General features: G+C 49.6%; 1 protein-coding gene across 2 annotated transcripts in view; it reads right to left on the bottom strand.

Moving 5' to 3' along the window:
- LOC126248353 (importin-9) overlaps positions 1 to 17286 on the bottom strand; it is a 160215-nt gene that overhangs the window by 83838 nt on the left and 59091 nt on the right. The gene's annotated exons all lie outside the window — the stretch shown is intronic.

Here is a 17286-nt window from a genome sequence, read left to right as displayed (position 1 = left end):
TTGAATATCCTGTTTTGACTACGTTTGCAACAGAGACTCAGATGTTTAACACCTTTCAAAAGTGTTATAGTCCACACGCCTTCTATTGTTCACGAGTTGTCTTTTGCATTCTGTATTTGAATGACAATAGGGAGAAAAAATGTTTCTGAAGAGGAACTAGCAAGTTATCAGGTTAATGAAGGCAAAGGAAACATTCCTATGAGATGAGGCGTATATGAAATACGGGTTCATCAAACGATAAAATGTTATGAGTTCGCAACCTGTTCAGAGCAAGCTACACAAGATGGACAACATTTAGGCAGGATTGTAATTTACTTCAAATTTAACATCATTATAGGGATGCCAGTGCCATATTGGCAGAATTTAAAGCATCCTTTAGTGGCATTACAATCACAACTCGCCCTGTTAGTAACAGGTTACATCAAGCTGGTCTAAAATCGCATGCAGTACACAAGCCATTACAGAGTGATGTTCACAAGAAAATGTTTCAGATTTTGTAAAGAGATTAGGATGTATGGGAATAAACTGTGTTTTCTAATGAATGCCACTTAACTTTCCTCCTTGACACAAAGTTCTAGTCAGAAGGACAATGACAAGTTTCTTCCTCCTTATGTTGCTCCTGCTGTGCAGCAAGGTGGTGAAGCTGTCACAATCTGGGGGTGTATATCTGAAGGGCCAGGATATTTTAGGGTAGTAGATGATGGAATGAACAGTGTCAGATATTGTGAAGTCTTTAAGAAGGTTATGGTGCCATCTGCTGGGAGTCTGCTAGGTGAAAGCCTTTTTTAAAAAAGGCACCAAGATGCTGAGCTGCTTCCAAGGCCACCACATAGCTATGACCTCACCATGTACTACCGTATTGCCACAAACTAACCCAAAAACTTAAACGATTTGAAATTGGCAGTCCATACACTGGAATCAAGTTTCTATGTAAAAGAGCAGGAAACTGATTTGGTCTATGCCAGACAGGGTTAGGGCTTGCTACAGGGCCTGAGGTGGGCCTGTAAAGTATTGGCAACAACATAACAATTCTCAATGTATGATAAATAATGAATGTGTGTGTGTGTGTGTGTGTGTGTGTGTGTGTGTGTGTGTGTGTGTGTTTTTAACATTTTCAGTGTCCATTTTTTATAGTTCCTATTTAAGAACATTAGTATTCTGTCAGAAGTTTCCAATAACCATTTGTATAAAAAATCATTAGGAGAGACACAAAAACCTTTATCTTTCTTGATGTGAAGATTTGTTATGAGCTATTTACTCAGAAGGAACATTAAACACTGTCCTGCAGATGGTGACAACATTAGGAACAGATGAAACAAAGGTGATTTAGCAAATACCAACATTCTATTTTAAGTTATTTAGAGAATCATCAGAAAACAAATCTATATGGCTTGTTGGGACTTGGAACCTGATCTTCCCAAATGAGAATCAACAGCTGCAAGTGTGCCACATCTGATGTGCTTGGAACATGTTGGTTGCATAAAGCTGTTAACTGTAAGGTTGGATTGACAACCACTGTAGTTCCCTAGCCATGGTTCTATTTGAATTAGTATGCCCTTATTTTTCTCCATTCTCTGAACTAGTTGATCTAGTTACAGAAGAACTAAAGTTTAACGTGACACCAATCCATGGTGCAACTTCACATTTTTCACATATACAGATTACTGCTATATGCAGAAAGAGTGATAAGATATGGAAAAAATTCAGGGTTCAAATTTGGGTTTATTATGTGGTACTTTTATACTGAGCATATAAGTTGGTTCACTTCTAAAGTCTTATCCGGCACACACATTTTAGTCTACTGGTTGTCCTGAATTACAGTAGGAGATGTACAGGAAATGGATATTTTGGGTTCTACGGTATATATTTCATGAGCTGTGTGAAACTGCTAAAAATTAAACATTTCCTTAAAGTACAGAGTGCCCATAACTTTAGTTCCAGTCTCTGAACACTGTGGAAAAAGAACATATTGTTCTGTGGAAAAAGAACATATTGTTCAAGATTACATCAAATTTGAGATGCATATTATTGACACAGAGGGAAACGTCACGGAGGTGGAGAGGGGGGGGGGGGGGGGGCGGGCGGCAGGGTGCTGTGAAAGTTAAAAATCTGCCGCAGAGCGGCTAAAAGTGGGCAGTCCAGCAAGAGCTGGACGACTGTCACTTGGGAGCCACCGCGACACTGAGGTGGGTCCTCACGATGGAGTTGGTATCCATGCGTTAGCCACATACAGCCACTGCGGAGCCGGCAGAGGACAACTGATTACCTGCGAGAGGCCCGCATGGAAGACTTCCACACATTCATAGTCACCTTAATGACACACAGTTTGTTATGCGTGCTGTTAGGCCATTCCGTCTCCCAAAGCCGGGAAACACTGGGGTGTAAGACAGAACGCAGGTCAGCTTCGGAGATGCCTATCTCCGGAAGCGGTTTCCGTGTCACCTGTTTGGCCAGCCTGCCGGCAAGTTCGTTGCCGGGGATTCCTACATGTCCTGGGGCCCACACAAATACCACGGAGCGGCGGGACTGTTCCAGGGCATAGATGGACTCCTGAATGGACGCTACCAGAGGGTGGCGAGGGTAGCACTGATCGATAGCTTGTAGGCTGCTCAGTGAGTCAGTACACAGGAGAAATGACTCGCCAGGGCATGAGCGGATGTACTCCAGAGCACGAGATATGGCCGCCAGCTCTGCAGTGAAACACTGCTGCCAACTGGCAAGGAGTGCTGCTCAATATGTCCTCCATGAACATATGCGAAGCCTACGTAACCATCAACCATTGAGCAGTCTGTGTAAGCCACTTCACAGCCCCGGAACACGTCAAGAATCGAGAGGAAGTGACAGCAGAAAGCGGCAGAGTTAACTGAGTGCTTAGGGCCATGAAAACAGTCCAGAAAAAGCTGTGGCCGAGACCTACACCATGGAGGCATATGTGAATGGGCCACAAGCAAAGGTGGTAATTTGTTAATTTTTTTGTTCCATATCATTTCCCTCTGCATCAATAATATGCTGCTCAAATTTGATATTATTCAATGCAGTGGTTCTCTTTGTACAGTGTTTTAAATTGAACTTTAATTATGGACACCATTTAAGTTCACATTCGGAAAGTAGTTTCTGGTGAACTTAAGAAGCCCATCAATAACCTAATAAACAGTACAATGAGAAGTTTGGCACAGTTTACTTAGTGTATATATTACAGGTATCTGGCACTACTTGGTACTTCTCTGGTTTATTAGGTCCATTTCAATTATGCTTTGTTTTTCTTTGAGCTACTCAGCATGGCACAAAATTTTCTTTAACAGTGCAATGTGATACCATTTCGTCCAGCATTTTTCATTAGCCACAACTTTATTCTGTTCATGGTGGCAGTGATTTATCCCTAGCTCCTTGCTTGTGGTATAAAGGAGGTTCAAATGTCATGTGACTGTTGCCATGGGACATTCAAAAATAGGCAGCGAGCAACCTATTAAAATAAATAGGTCATCAGTTCTACTTTGGAGAGAAGGATGAGAATTCTCAATTTTTATTATGCATTTGCACAATGCCTGGGCACTGTAAATTTGCTACAGAACAACATTACAATACCATGCAGAAAGGCTTTAAAGATTTTTTTGCACTGAAAGAGCAAAACACTTACAATGATTAGCAGACAATTTGCACGAGATTCATAAATTTGTACATCCTTTGTGCTAAATTTGCACACTATGAAGTAGTTGGTATGAATAGTAAATTTTCTTAAGTTGCACAGGTTATTACACTGCTGGTTTCAACAGTTTTTGATGGATCTGACTGAAGACTATGGAGACATTCCATGATGATTATGATGATCAGCACTGAACAGCATTGTCATCAGCACCCTGTGAGGTGTCAGCAAACCCATTGTGGGGAGAAGGGTACAGGGGAAGGAATGATGCCTTCCGCTGCAGTTTGAGTTACTTTAGGGATGAGCCCTGACAATTCACCAGAGGTTCAAAACTGTGTTACACTGGTGTCTGAGGATGATGGGTAAATCTCCCACCAAACTGAGGGTTGCTCTGATGTCAGTATATATGAAACACACATAGCTAGAACATACTAGACAATGCGGTACACTACAAACTTCACAGTGGTTGATTTCCTACTGTAGGAGGAAACTGCGGGCAACGTCCTACTGGAAGTCTGGTATCCAGCACTCCCTTTCATCGGTGTGGTTAGCATTAAGCTCGCTATGTCTGCATTGTCTGACTGCAGTATTTTTGTTAGCCAGTTCAATCATATGGTTTCCCACTTCCACATGATTCTGTCAGGCAATGAGTTGACAACGAGGCAGCACAAACTACAACAACGATCCTAAACACTTCTTTGAGAGTTTTGTCAACTATATCATTTCTGTGTATCCCGAAATGTCCTGGTACCCAGCAAAAGACTACCTCCTTGCCTCACTGCTGGATGCACTGATACATGTCCCAGATGATCTGAATCATCTGTCTACTGGGTAGATTTCTGCTTTTAGTCCACAGAGTCAAATCTGACAAGAAACACTGTATTGTCAAAAACCAATCAGGGAACACAGCTGAACAACCAATTGCAGCCGGGAGCCACCAATGCATATAATGATTAAACTGTTTTAAATACTTAAAACTGAAGAAACATTTATAAAAATGTAATCTGCGGTGAATATTTGTCAACCTTAATATCACTTTGGACTTTTGATAACACCATGGCAGAAGTCTGTTCCATACCTGGCTGCATATTCGGAGGTCTGATACATCCAGACCCATAAGACAATCTGTTGGTTGGTTTGGGGGATCAAAGGGACCAGACTGCTACGGTCATCGGTCCCTTTTTCCAAAGACAAAGAACACCCACAGAGAATAAAAACGAGGAACAGAATAGAACACAGACGAAACAGAACAAGAGAAACTCAGACAAAGACAAGACAAAACGAACTAAAACCACACAGAGTGTGACGGTGGTTGGCCGACCATAGAAATAAAAAAGGAAAAGTCAACCACTGAGAAACACATTAAAAAAAAATCAGTTTAAAATCATTGGCCAAAGGCCAGAATCAACACAAAACAATAAAATAAAACAGAAACACTCAGATTAAATGATAAAATCCCCCTGCCCGAATAAAACGTAAAACAAAGTCAGCCATAGTGGAGTCGTCTGTTAAAAGGGCAGGGAGCGTATCAGGCAGCGCAAATGTCTGCCTGACCACAGCTAAAAGGGGGCAGGCCATCAAAATGTGGGCCACTGTCAAAGCAGCCCCACATCGACATAGAGGAGGGTCCTCCCGGCGCAGTAAATAACTGTGTGTCAGCCGGGAGTGGCCAATGCGGAGCCGGCAAAGAACTACTGAGTCCCTGCGAGTGGCTCGCAGGGATGACCGCCACACAGCCGTCGTCTCCTTGACATCACGGAGTTTATTGCGCGTTGTCAGTTCGCGCCATTCATCGTCCCATAGCGCCAAGATTTTGCGGCGGAAGACTGCCCGCAAATCAGTCTCTGGGAGGCCAACGTCCAGAGATGGCTTACTGGTGGCCTCTTTCGCCAGGCGGTCAACATGTTCGTTACCCGGGATACCGACATGACCGGGGGTCCACACAAAGACCACAGAGCGGCCGCTACGGGCAAGAGTATGCAGAGACTCATGGATAGCCAGCACCAGACGAGAACGAGGAAAACACTGGTCGAGAGCTCGTAAACCGCTCAGGGAATCGCTACAGATAACGAAGGACTCACCTGAGCAGGAGCGGATATGCTCTAGGGCACGAAAGATGGCGACCAGCTCAGCAGTGTAAACGCTGCAGCCATCCTGCAAGGAACGTTGTTCGGAACGGTCCCCTAGAGTTAGCGCATAACCGACCCGACCAGCAACCATCGAGCCGTCGGTGTAAACAATGCCAGAGCCCTGATACGTGGCCAGGATGGAATGAAAGCGGCGGCGGAAGGCCTCTGGAGGGACTGAGTCCTTCGGGCACTGTGCCAAGTCGAGCCGAAGGCAAGGGCGACGAACACACCATGGGGGTGTATGCAAAGTAGCCCGAAAAGGAGGTGGAACAGTGAAAACCCGAAGCCCAGAGAGATGCTCTTTGACGCGGACCGCTATTGTACAACCAGACCGGGGCCGACGTTCTGGCAGACGGACGACCGATCGCGGGAACAGGAGACGATAGTTAGGATGCCCGGGCGAGCTTAGAACATGGGCAGTATAAGCGGCCAGCAAACGTTGGCGTCGGAACCGCAGTGGAGGTACACCTGCCTCCACTAGTACGCAGTCCACAGGGCTGGTGCGGAAAGCACCAGTGGCAAGGCGTATCCCGCTGTGGAGAATTGGGTCCAGCACCCGTAACGCAGATGGGGATGCTGAGCCATAAGCCAGGCTCCCATAATCCAGGCGGGACTGGATGAGCGCCTGGTAGAGCCGTAACAGGGTAGAGCGGTCGGCGCCCCAGCGGGTGTGGCTCAAACATCGCAGAGCATTGAGATGCCGCCAACATGCCTGTTTGAGCTGCCGGATATGAGGCAGCCAAGTCAACCGGGCATCGAAAACCACCCCCAAAAACCTGTGGGTCTCCACCACAGCAAGCAGTTCGTCGGCAAGATAAAGCTGCGGCTCAGGATGGACTGTTCGGCGCCGGCAGAAATGCATAACGCGGGTCTTGGCTGCCGAAAACTGAAACCCATGCGCTACAGCCCAAGACTGCGCCTTGCGGATAGCGCCCTGTAGCTGACGTTCAACCGCTGCAATGCCAGTAGAGCTGTAATAAAGGCAGAAGTCATCAGCATACAGGGAAGCGGAGACAGAATTTCCCACGGCCGCAGCAAGCCCGTTAATGGATATTAAAAACAGACAGACACTTAAAACAGAACCCTGTGGCACACCGTTCTCCTGGACGTGGGAGGAACTATACGAGGCCGCGACTTGCACGCGGAAGGTACGACACGACAGAAAATTGCGGATAAAAATCGGCAGAGGACCCCGAAGACCCCATCCATGAAGCGTAGAAAGGATGTGATGACGCCATGTCGTATCGTACGCCTTCCGCATGTCGAAAAAGACAGCGACCAGGTGCTGACGGCGGGCAAAGGCAGTACGGATGGCCGACTCCAGGCTCACCAGATTGTCGGTGGCGGAGCGGCCTTTAGGGAACCCACCCTGAGACGGAGCCAGAAGGCCCCGAGACTCCAGTACCCAATTCAAGCGCCGGCTCACCATCCGTTCAAGCAACTTGCAAAGAACGTTGGTGAGGCTAATGGGACGGTAGCTGTCCACCTCCAGAGGGTTCTTTCCAGGTTTCAAAACGGGGATGACAATGCCTTCCCGCCATTGCGACGGAAACTCCCCCTCGACCCAAAGACGGTTGTAAAGATCGAGAAGGCGCCGCTGGCAGTCCACTGAAAGGTGTTTCAGCATCTGACAGTGGATGCCATCTGGCCCAGGAGCGGTATCAGGGCAAGCAGCTAGGGCACTGCGAAATTCCCACTCACTAAATGGAGCATTGTAAGATTCTAGGTGGTTGGTGCGAAACGAAAGGCTCCGACGTTCCATCCGCTCTTTAATGGAGCGGAAGGCCTGGGGGTAATTCGCAGAGGCGGAACTCATAGCAAAATGCTCTGCTAAGCGATTTGCAATGACGTCGGAATCAGTACAAACTGCTCCATTCAGTGAGAGCGCAGGGACGCTGGCAGGGGTCCGATGGCCGTAGACGCGTCGAATCTTGGCCCAGACCTGCGATGGAGTGACATGGAGGCCAATGGTGGATACATACCGCTCCCAGCACTCCTTCTTGCCTTGGCGGATAAGGAGGCGGGCCCGCGCACGCAGCCGTTTGAAAGCGATAAGGTGGTCGATGGAGGGATGTCGCTTGTGACGCTGGAGCGCCCGCCGGCGATCTTTAATCGCTTCAGCGATCTCAGGCGACCACCAAGGCACAGTCCGCCGCCGAGGGGACCCAGAGGAACGGGGAATGGCTGATTCGGCGGCACTAACGATGCCGGTGGTGACCGATTGAACCACCGCATCAATGTCATCAGTAGAGAGAGGCTCAAAAGCGGCAGTGGAGGAGAACAAGTCCCAGTCAGCCTTATTCATAGCCCATCTGCTAGGGCGCCCAGAAGAGTGGCGCTGTGGTAGTGACAAAAAGATAGGAAAGTGGTCACTACCACACAGGTCGTCATGCACACTCCATTGGACAGACGGTAAGAGGCTATGGCTACAGATTGAAAGGTCAATGGCGGAGTAGGTGCCATGCGCCACACTGAAGTGTGTGAAGGCACCATCATTTAACAGCGAGAGATCGAGCTGCAACAAGAAACCCGCAACGATGGCGCCTCGACCTGTTGCCACTGACCCACCCCACAGAGGGTTATGGGCGCTGAAGTCGCCCAAGAGCAAGAAAGGTGGCGGCAATTGGGCGACCAGTGCAGCCAGGACATGCTGCGAGACATCACCATCCGGTGGAATGTAAACACTGCAGACGGTAACAGCCTGTGGCGTCCACACGCGTACAGCGACAGCCTCTAAGGGCATCTGGAGAGGGACAGACTCGCTGTGCAGAGTGTGAAGGACATATATGCAGACGCCACCAGACACCCTTTCATAAGCTGCTCGGTTCTTATAATAACCCCGATAGCCACGGAGGGCGGGGGTTCGCATTGCAGGAAACCAAGTTTCCTGGAGAGCAATGCAGAAGAAAGGGTGAAGGCTGATAAGTTGGCGGAGCTCAGCGAGATGGTGGAAGAAACCGCTGCAGTTCCACTGGAGGATGGTAGTAGCCATTGCGGAGAAAGGCGTGACGGGACTGGGAAGGCAGATTACGCCGCTGGGTCACCTGCCACATCCGATGGAGCACCCGTGCAAGTGCTACCCATTGCGTCTGAGGGATCGGCGAGATCGAGGTCCTCAGCGGACGCAAGGATCTCCACCTCATCCTCAGATGCAGAGCTTTTATGTAGCGGTGGAGTAGGTGCCACCGCAGGTGTCTTGGACTTACGGGTCTTCAGAGTCGTTTTCTCTCGCTGTTCCTTTGGTTGCCGTTGGTGAGAGGGCTTATTGGAGTCAGTCTCTGGGACCGAAGTGGAACGCGAAGCCCGTCGACCAGCGACCTGTGGCTGCTTCAGCCACTGGCTGGTGTCTGCTGTGCCGCTGGTAGGAACCTGGGAAGGGAGTGACCCAAGGGATCCCTTCCGAGCGAGAGAAGCCGAAGAAGACTTACGCTTCTCCGGCTGAGAAGGGGGGACTGGCGTCCCCGATGGTTTAGTGGGTGCTGCTCCTGAGGTAGATGGTGTGGGAGCAACAGCAAGAGAAGGGGCCCCCATTGTCAAGGGGGCAGGTGAGGTCCTCTGGTTCCAAGAGCTGACTGTATATCTTGCAGCTGAAGGAGCTGGAGCAGGAGTGACAGTGGAGGCATAAGATGACATGATGCGCACGGGATGTAGCCGTTCAAATTTCCGCTTGGCCTCAGTGTAAGTCAGTCGGTCCAGGGTCTTATATTCCATGATTTTGCGTTCTTTCTGTAAGACACTACAGTCCGGCGAGCAAGGGGAATGAGGCTCTCCACAGTTGACACAGACGGGAGGCGGAGCACATGGAGTATCGGGATGAGATGGGCGTCCACAATCTCGACATGTGAGGCTAGAAGTACAGCGAGAGGACATGTGACCGAACTTCCAGCACTTAAAGCACCGCATCGGGGGAGGGATATAGGGCTTGACGTCACATCGGTAGACCATCACCTTGACCTTTTCCGGTAACGTATCACCCTCGAAGGCCAAGATGAAGGCACCGGTAGCAACCTGATTGTCCCTCGGACCCCGATGAACGCGCCGGACGAAATGTACACCTCGTCGCTCTAAGTTGGCGCGCAGCTCGTCATCGGACTGTAAAAGGAGATCGCGGTGAAAAATAATTCCCTGAACCATATTTAAGCTTTTATGGGGGGTGATAGTGACGGAGACATCCCCCAGCTTAGTACAAGCGAGCAAGGCCCGCGACTGGGCGGAGGATGCCATTTTTATCAACACCGATCCGGACCGCATCTTTGACAAGCCCTCCACCTCCCCAAACTTGTCCTCTAAATGCTCAACAAAGAACTGAGGCTTCACGGATATAAAAGATTCCCCATCAGCTCTGGTACAGACAAGATATCTGGGCGAATACGTTTCACTTTCATTCAACGCCTTTCGTTCCTCCCATGGTGTGGCCAGGGATGGGAACGATTTGGGGTCATAAACATTACCCTTAAAATGAGCCCTCGAACGCTTAGAGACTGCTGACGGCTGGCCGCCAGTGAGAGATGATGTACCACGCTTCATTGCGGGTCATCCGCCCTGATGCCACCTACTCCGACCAAGGGCCCTCCCCACGGGCGCCACCCAGCCGCAGCAATAGCCACCTGGCAGGACGGCCATTGCCGGGAGTCCTGATGCCCCAAGGAGATGGGCATCTACTCCTTGGCATACGTGGGGAGTTAACGGCGCAGGCATCAGTAGAGCGATCCCTGTGTTGTCAGGGGGCTACAACCAAGAGGGTACATGGCGGCCCCACCACAACGGACTGGCTACCGTGCTGGATCTTAGGTGCAAAACTGACCAAGGTCGTCGTCACAGATAAAAGAAACACTGCAGAGTGCAGCGTGGTAATCGCCCAAGAGATCGAAAACGAGCGGGACACCATTGCAACGACGAGAAAGCCGGCTAAAGGTCTAACTGCACGACGGATACAGTGCACCATGTAAGGCGCCCTTCCCCAATTGGCTCGCTCTTCGGAATAATTTAGAAAGATGGAGGTCAAACCCGAGAGGGGACCATCACATAAGGCCGAAACATTTGAGACTCCTTTTAGTCGCCTCTTACGACAGGCAGGAATACCGCGGGCCTATTCTTACCCCTGAACCCGCAGGGGGAAAGACAATCTGTAGTACATATCAGAAATGGCTTTGTCATATGCTACCAAATGGTGAACAGACAAAGTTTGGGTGAATTGCCACACTAAATGCCAATGGCAGACAGTGTAAATATTTTCAGCACCTGTCAAGGAGGCACTACCAAATTTGGAGTGGTGGTTCACCATCCTCTGCACACAGCCTTGAACTGGGGTGGTTTGACAGGTTCCAGTTGATATCTTAATGTCCTCATGGTAGGTGGTGTATAACATCTTTAAGTAGGACACACATGCTGATTCACAAACCACATTGCTGTAATGTAACTGTATAAACCCTACAAAACCACAAGAGACGGGACCTGCCAGCTCCCCACTTTTTGTTCACAGGTCTTTCAGGTGTGGTAGCCAGGTTAATTTTATGTCCAACAGACTGCCCAGAACACACACACTATCCTTAAAATTTAAAATATTGTCCCCCATTGTGAGCTCTGGTTGATTAAAACACCGACATGTATGGTTAAAATTGACTGCAGTAGTCTCCTCCAGTGAGAACTTAAAACCTGTTTTATTCGTCAAATTTCCAGCCTCCCGATGGTCAACTGTAGTTGCCTCATTATCATAAGATCGAAGGAAAAGTAGAATATTGCAAAGTTGTCCATAAACAAAGAACAGTGTTTCTGGCTGCAAAGATGTTGCCGCTGAGAGCTTCTCAAGCAGTGCTACACTGAGTATACTGTCTTGGGGTGACACCATTCTTCTGAGTAAATCAGACAGACAATGAATCAACAAAATAGCAAAAAACGCCTTTCCCCTTTATAGGACTCAATGAGAAGTGGCAGACCTCCATGTAGTAACCAATCGAGAAGCTGGAACATAACGTTTTTATCCCCAAGTGGCGTCCTTTTTTCAAGGACAAAAACACACTGACTATATGGTTCCATCATAAGGAAGACTCCTGTACAGCTGTCTCCAGTAGAACTAGGGTGTCAATGGTGAAACAGTAATCCCTGAAATCACACTGAGAGCAGCACAGATTATCTTGGAATTCGAGGAGCCAGAAGAGGTGGCAGTTATCATGCACTCTACAGTCTTAACCATACCGCTAGTAAGAGCTATACTCCAGTAACAGTTGGTATGATCCTTGCCTGGATTCCATAAGGGAACTAATACTACCTCCTAAGTGATGGGATACTGGCCATCGAACCACATCCGATTGACAGGTAGTACATTCCACTATCTTAGTGTGTTCTACTGTCTCCTGGGCACTTCCCTGTTTGAAGACAACCTTCTTGCTGCTTTGCATCTAACTTGCCATTTGAAGCATCCACCTTTCAGTTCCCTGTCAATTACTGTCTTATTCAGCAAGTGCATCCACACTAGAAACTGGAATACAAATCTGTGGCCACTTCCCACTAAACAAACTGCAAAAGAATAGGAGAGCAGAAGCAAAAGTCAATTACTGAAGATTACCCTGCAGCTATAGAAAAATGTGTCATCTGACTACAGTTCAAAGGCTAAATACCTTCAAGTCACTCAATGATTCAACCCACAGTGCATGTGGTAGTCTAGCCCCACAGCACACTGTGTGCACTGAAGTTGCCCATTATGAAGAATGGGCAAGAATTGCCTGGAAAAGCTCTTGTTAGTGCATTTCATCTAGCAGATTGCGGGGTGGAGGGTATGAAGAACATACTGAATCTAGCAGTTGCGAGGACTTTAAACTGCAACTGCTTGTACATCTGTGGAAAGAGGGACTGGACAGGAGTGATATCTGTAATCCTTTAGCATAGCCACTCCACCCATTGCCCTGTATCTCTCAAGATCATCCTTTCTGTGGTTTTTTTTTTGTGGTTTTAGGGCGCACAACTTCAACGGTCATTAGCGCCCAGACTACGTTAGGAATGCACCGCGAGTCACAAGTTTAAAACAGCAACGAAACGGAAAACACGATAAAAGACAGATTGACAGGCATAGGATTAAAAAAAAAGGAAAACAGCATAATCAAATGTCCTTTGAGAGGGTTGTCAAATTGATAAAATGAAGAACGCGAGCAGCTGCTCGTGGGTCATCTGCTAAAATGGCTTCTACAGTACATGGCAGGCCAAGAACAAGACGCAGAGTGGTAAAATCCGGACAGGACCGACAGCAATTGCCCACATGGGCAGAACGGCGCCGGCGCAGCCGTCAGCAGATGGCGATGGCTGAACCGGCGGTGTCCAATTCGTAACCGGGCCAAAACGACCTCCTCCCGCCGAGAAGTGCGGGAGGAGGATGTCCAAGCCGCAGGAAGAGGTTTCAAGACCCGAAGCTTGTTGTCTGTAAGTGCAGCCCAATCGGCATGCCACAGCGATAAAATGCGCCGACAAATTACCCTGCTACAATCCGACGAAGGGACACAACAAGAAGCTGTCCGAGGCTGGAGGACCGCAGCCTTGGCCGCGGCATCTGCAGCTTCGTTCCCAGGGATACCGACATGGCCAGGAACCCACATAAAGCTAACCGGGGAACCGACTTCCACCAGCTGCTGAAGAGAGCGTTGGATCCGGTGTACGAAAGGGTGAACCAGGTACGGATTACCGAGGCTCTGGATAGCGCTCAGGGAATCGGAGCAGATGACATATGCAGAATGTCGGTGGCGGCAGATGTAAAGGACAGCCTGGTAGAGGGCAAAGAGCTCAGCTGTGAAGACAGAACAATGGCCATGGAGCCGATATTTGAAACTTTCTGCCCCGACAATAAAAGAACACCCGACCCCGTCATTGGTCTTAGAGCCATCTGTATAAATGAAGGTCATATTAATGAACTTCGAACGAAGTTCGACAAAACGGGAGTGGTAGACTGAACCGGGTGTAACCTCCTTCGGGAGCGAGCAGAGGTCAAGATGGATGCGAACCTGAGCCTGGAGCCAATGTGGCGTGTGGCTCTCGCCCACTCGAAAGGTTGCAGGGAGTGAAAAATTAAGGTGTTGAAGGAGGCGACGAAAGCGAACTCCGGGGGGTAGCAGGGCAGAGACATACAACCCGTATTGACTGTCGAGAGAGTCATCAAAAAAGGAACGATAAGACGGGTGGTCGGGCATTGCCAGTAGCCGACAGGCATACCGACAAAGCAGTATATCGCGCCGGTAGGTGAGTGGCAACTCACCAGCGTCAGCATGAAGACTCAACGGGACTAGTATAAAATGCTCCGATCGCAAGTCGTAAACCCCGATGTTGTATGGAGTTGAGGCGGCGTAAGATGGATGGCCATGCAGAGGAGTATACGAAGCTCCCATAATCCAGCTTGGAGCGGACAATCGACCGATATAGGCAAAGGAGGACGGTTCGATCCGCTCCCCACGACATACCACTGAGAACACGGAGGACATTTAGAGAACGGGTACAACAGGCAGCCAAATATGACACATGTGGAGACCAACTAAGTTTCCTGTCAAATGTAAGACCTAAAAATTTTGTTGTCTCCACGAATGGGAGAGCAACGGGACCGAGTCGTAAGGACGGTGGGAGAAACTCTTTGTAGCGCCAGAAGTTAATACAGACCGTCTTCTCGGCAGAAAAACGGAAGCCATTGGCGACACTCCAGGAGTAAAGACTGTCAAGAGAACGCTGAAGACAGCGCTCCAGGAAACACGTACGCTGCGCGCTGCAATAGATGGTAAAATCGTCCACGAAAAGGGAGCCTGATACATCAGCTGGGAGGCAATCCATTATTGGATTGATTGCTATGGCGAAGAGAGCGACGCTCAAAACTCAGCCCTGTGGCACCCCATTCTCCTGGCGAAAGGTGTCTGACAGGACAGAACCCACACGTACCCTGAACTGTCGATCCATTAAAAAGGAACGAATAAAAAAAGGGAGGCGACCGCGAAGGCCCCATGTATGCATGGTGCGGAGAATGCCCGCCCTCCAACAGGTGTCATAAGCCTTCTCCAAATCAAAGAATACAGCCGCGGTCGGGCGCTTCCGCAAGAAGTTATTCATAATGAAGGTCGACAAGGTAACCAGATGGTCAACAGCAGAGCGGCGCCTACGAAATCCACATTGTACATTGGTAAGTAGGCATCGAGACTCGAGCAGCCAAACCAATCGAGAGTTAACCATTCGCTCCATCACTTTACAGACACAGCTAGTAAGCGAGATGGGTCGATAAGTGGAAGGCAAGTGCTTGTCCTTCCCTGGCTTAGGAATCGGGACAACAATAGACTCGCGCCAGCATGCGGGAACATGTCCCTCAATCCAGATGCGATTGTAAGTACGAAGAAGAAAACCTTTACCCGCAGGAGAAAGGTTCTTCAGAATCTGAATATGAATAGAGTCAGGCCCTGGAGCGGAGGACCGCGATCGGCCAAGTGCGTTTTCGAGTTCCCGCATGGTGAATGGGGCATTATAACTTTCACGATTCGAGGAGCGGAAGTTAGGTGGCCTAGCCTCCTCTGCCTGTTTGTAGGGGAGGAAGGCAGGGTGGTAATGAGCGGAGCTTGAAACCTCTGCGAAAAAGCGGCCGAAGGCATTGGAGACAGCCTCAGGGGCCACAAGGACGTCATTCGCGACCGTCAAGCCAGAAACTGGTGAGTGGACCTTAGCGCCAGATAGCCGGCGCAGGCTACCCCAGACAACAGAAGGAGGAGTAAAACTGTTGAAGGTGCTTGTGAAAGCAGCCCAGCTGGCTTTCTTTAATAATACGACGACACTGTGCACGTAATCGTTTATAATTGATACAATTCGCCACTGTAGGGTGGCGTTTAAAGGTGCGTAAAGCACGTCGACGAGCACATAAAGCGTCTCTACATGCTGCGGTCCACCAGGGGACCGGTACGCGACGTGGAGAAGAAGTAGGGTGAGGGATGGAATATTCAGCAGCAGTGAGAATGACTTCCGTGAGGTAACGACCTGACTATCGCAGCTTGTGAAGGTTTGATCCTGAAAGGTCGCCCTGGAAGAGAAGAGCCCCCAGTCTGCTTTGGAGATGTTCCAACTAGATGAGCACGGAGAGGGGGTATGCTGCAGGAGATGGATAACACACGGGAAGTGGTCACTCGAATATGCATCAGAAAGTGCATACCACTCAAACCGGCGTGCAAGTTGCGTAGTACATATAGAGAGGACTAAATGGGAATAGGTGTGAGATGTGTCCGAAAGAAAAGTAGGGGGCGCCAGTATTGAGGCAGACAAGATTGAGCTGGTTGATAAGGTCTGCTAACAGGGAGCCCCTCGGGCAGGATGCTGGAGAGCCCCAAAGGGGATGGTGGGCATTGAAGTCTCCAGTTAACAAAAATGGTGCAGGTAGCTGAGCAATAAGTTGCATCATGTCTGCCCTGGTAATGGCAGACGACGATGGAGTGTAAACGGTACAAATGGAAAAGGTAAAAGTGGGGAGAGTAACGCGGATGGCAACTGCCTGCAGGCCGGTGTGCAACGTGATGGGATCGTAGTAAATATCATCCCGGACCAGCAACATAACCCCTCCATGAGCTGGGATACCTACCACAGGGGGTAGGTCAAAACGCACAGAGGTGTAGTGTGCCAAGGAAATTTGATCGCATGGGCGTAGCTTCGTTTCCTGGAGGGCTACGACGAGCGGACGGTGCAAGCGGAGCAGCAACTTTAAGTCCTCTCGGTTGGAGCAAATGCTGCGAATATTCCAGTGAATAAGTGCCATCGTAAGAAAAAAAAAAAAAAAGGAAGATGAAAGAAGGGGTCACCTCAAAGGCCGCTGAGGGCCTGGCTTCGAGCGAGCACTGCCGCCGCTATCAGTAGGCGGACAGTCATCGTCCATTGGGTCTATAGGTTCTTCGGCCATCTTGGGAAGATGACCGCGAGGGGGAGCTTCCTCCGCCGGTGAACGGCCAGATGTTCGGCTACCAGCGGTGCGGCCAGGCGAAACGGAGGACGGCCTGGGGTGGCAACCGCTGGGTGGCGCAGGAGAAGAAATGCGCCGTGGCGGAGAAGGAGAACTGTGCTTCCTATGAGCCTTCTTGGAAGGTCATTTGGTGGAAGTACCGGTCGAAGGCTGGGAGGTCGAGGTACGTAGGAAGTCTGCCTTCTTGAAGGCCCGTGCATCTGACTTCTGGGTCTTCGTCTTAGCAGAAGCTGATGAAGGGGCTGGTGTCTGTGGGGTGATGGGAGGAAGAGGAGACGTCGACCGCGCGATCTTAGCACTGGCCGAACGGACGACTGTGGTGCTGAAGGTCAGATCGCATGTCTGGGTTGCCACCTCCCTGGTAGTCCGAGGAGAGGCGAGGACACTACTGTATTTCCCCGCTGGGAGCAGCGTGGGCTTCCTACTAGCCAATAGCTTGCGAGCAGCCGAGGTGGACACTTTCTCTTTGACCCGAATTTCTTGGATACAGCGTTCTTCCTTATAGACAGGACAGTCGTGGGAGGATGCGGCATGGTCACCCTGACAGTTCACACAACGAG

This window comes from Schistocerca nitens, chromosome 3 (assembly GCF_023898315.1).
Source record: "Schistocerca nitens isolate TAMUIC-IGC-003100 chromosome 3, iqSchNite1.1, whole genome shotgun sequence".
In the NCBI taxonomy this organism is placed as follows: Eukaryota; Metazoa; Arthropoda; class Insecta; order Orthoptera; family Acrididae; genus Schistocerca; species Schistocerca nitens.
Note: the sequence above shows the minus strand (reverse complement) of the source record. Positions and strands in the feature narration are given on the sequence as shown.